This window comes from Scylla paramamosain, unplaced genomic scaffold (genome assembly GCF_035594125.1).
Source record: "Scylla paramamosain isolate STU-SP2022 unplaced genomic scaffold, ASM3559412v1 Contig18, whole genome shotgun sequence".
Lineage (NCBI taxonomy): Eukaryota > Metazoa > Arthropoda > Malacostraca > Decapoda > Portunidae > Scylla > Scylla paramamosain.
The window spans coordinates 965,001-967,500 of record NW_026973683.1 but is presented as its reverse complement, the minus strand read 5'-3'; the positions used below and the strand labels follow the sequence as shown (position 1 = coordinate 967,500).

Below are 2,500 nucleotides of genomic sequence, written 5' to 3'. Positions count from 1 at the left end.
TTATTATTATTATTATTATTATTATTATTATTTCGTATTATTCGTGTTTATTTTTTATTTTTTCATGTTTGTGGCTGCTTGAGAGACAGAGAGAGAGAGAGAGAGAGAGAGAGAGAGAGAGAGAGAGAGAGAGAGAGAGAGAGAGAGAGAGAGAGGTGGGGAGGGTTTGGGGTGTTCACAGTTCAAGGTGAACCTGTCTCCCCCCTTCCCCCTCTCCCTCCCTCTCCTTCTCTCCCTCGCTAACCCGGTAGGGGGCCAGAGAGAGAGAGAGAGAGAGAGAGAGAGAGAGAGAGAGAGAGAGAGAGAGAGAGAGAGAGAGAGAGAGGTAATAGTATGACGGAAATTGTGAAATTGAAACCAGCAGCAGCAGTAGTAGTAGTAGTAGTAGTAGTAGTAGTAGTAGTAGTAGTAGTAGTAGTAGGGTGGTGGTGGTGGTGGTGTAGTAGTAGTAGTAGCAGTATCAATAACAATAGTAGCAGTAGTAATAGTAGTAGTAGTGGTGGTGGTAGTAGTAGTAGTAGTAGTAGTAGCAGCAGTAGCAATAAAAGTAGTAGTAGTAGTAGTAGTAGTAGTTACAGAACGAGTATAAGCAGGCTACCCGCACTACAGATGAGGCCTTGTGGAGAGAGAGAGAGAGAGAGAGAGAGAGAGAGAGAGAGAGAGAGAGAGAGAGAGAGAGATAAACTTCGGATAAGAATAACATTGAGATACTTCCAGAGAGAGAGAGAGAGAGAGAGAGAGAGAGAGAGAGAGAGAGAGAGAGAGAGAGAATTCTTTAAGTAAACACACTCAACAGTGAACCAAATGAGGATATTCGGCTTATTAAAAGTGAACTAGCTCTAAATATTTTGAGAGAGAGAGAGAGAGAGAGAGAGAGAGAGAGAGAGAGAGAGAGAGAGAGAGAATGATTACAAATACGATAAAATTGAAATAGTTGAAAAAAAAATAATAATAGAAAAATGAAAATAACAAAAAGGTGTGTGTATGTGTGTGTGTGTGTAATAATAATAAATAATAATAATAAACGGTTTATTATTTAGGCAGTTGACAAACTGAAAATGTACATAGGGGATGGGGAAAAACTTAACATTAATCCTAACGGTAAGACTAATCTAGGAGGGAAATACTATCGATTGATGGCTCGCACCATGGTGGGAATCGCACTGAGTCTGTACCGGTCCGTGCGCGGCGCCTTCAGGGGCGTTATTTTGTTGTGGTGTCTGGTGGCACGGACAGGGCGAGGCGCGTCGGGCGGCAGCATGTCTCTGAGACGCGGATGATGCAGTAGTCCCTTCCCAAACTTCTCCAGAGCCTCTCGGTGCCTGGTGGATATTCTGGACAGACTCCAGGGTGGTCAGGGCTTCTTCATAGGTGGTGTATGCAGGGCCAAGGATGACCCTGCACGCCCTTTTCTGCACACTCTCTAGCTGTAGCTGTTGAGTGTGTGTGAGGGAGGAGGACCACGCTGGGGAGGCGTACATGAGTTTGGGGAGGATGAAGGTGAGGTACACCCCCTTAACTCATCTGTCGGCGTCCCCAGCGACCTGAGTCTGCGCAGCATGTACAGCCTGTAGGTAGCTGATCTCACGGTGCTGGCGACATGCTGCTTCCAGGTCAGCTGGTCGTCCACCGTGACTCCGAGAAGCTTGGCACATTGGACCACCTGGAGGGGGTGAGGGCCCACTGTGAGCCGGGGAGGGGGCACTGGTACAGAGGAGGTACAGAAATGCATCACCACAGTTTTGCTGTGGTTGATGGTCATCCTGCTCTCCTCTGTCCACGTCTGCAGTCGCTCCAGAATTGCTTGCAGTGGCGAGTAGTCCGGGTTCTTGTTGGAAACTGGGACGCCCACGGTGCAGTCGTCCACATACTTCCAGCGATGGGGGGTGTCGGTGAGGGCGTCGTTGATGAGGAGGAGGAAGCATAGAGGACCCATCTTGGTCCCCTGGGGGACTCCACATGTCAGCTGTTGGAAATTAGAGACAGAGCCCTGATAGCGAACGGCCTGACGTCTCCCTGTGAGGAAGTCGGCTAGCCACGCTATCAGATTAGGAGGGAGACCCAGACTTACTGCCTTGCTGATGACAACAGTGTGATCAACTAGATCAAAGGCTTTTTTGAAGTCGACAAAAGCAACAGCTAGAGAGGTGTTTCGCTTGTCCAGGTGGCTGTGGATGAATTCAAGGAAGTTGGTCAGGTAATGTGAGGTGGAGGTGGCTTTAATATTTCCGAATTGTCTGATATCCACGGTGTTACAAATTTTGGTGTATGCCCAGTCATATACAAAATCTTCACAAATAAGGCTAGGGATGGGGGTGATAGAGACTGGCCTGAGGTCATTGAGTGACTGAGGACTGGAAGTTTTGGGGATGGGAGTGACATAAGATGTCTTCCAGTCCGCGAGGGCAAGAGTGTTGGGAGAGTGAGGCGTTTATTATGGAGCATAGCGGTGTTGCTAGCTCTACAGCAAATTCCTTGTAAATTTTTATAGGAAGGTCAG

At 47.7% G+C, this 2,500-nt stretch overlaps 1 protein-coding gene across 2 annotated transcripts in view; it reads left to right on the top strand.

Annotated features, from left to right (window-relative positions):
* Positions 1-2,500, top strand: part of LOC135097347 (ataxin-2 homolog) — a 47,180-nt gene that overhangs the window by 12,728 nt on the left and 31,952 nt on the right. The window lies entirely within an intron of this gene.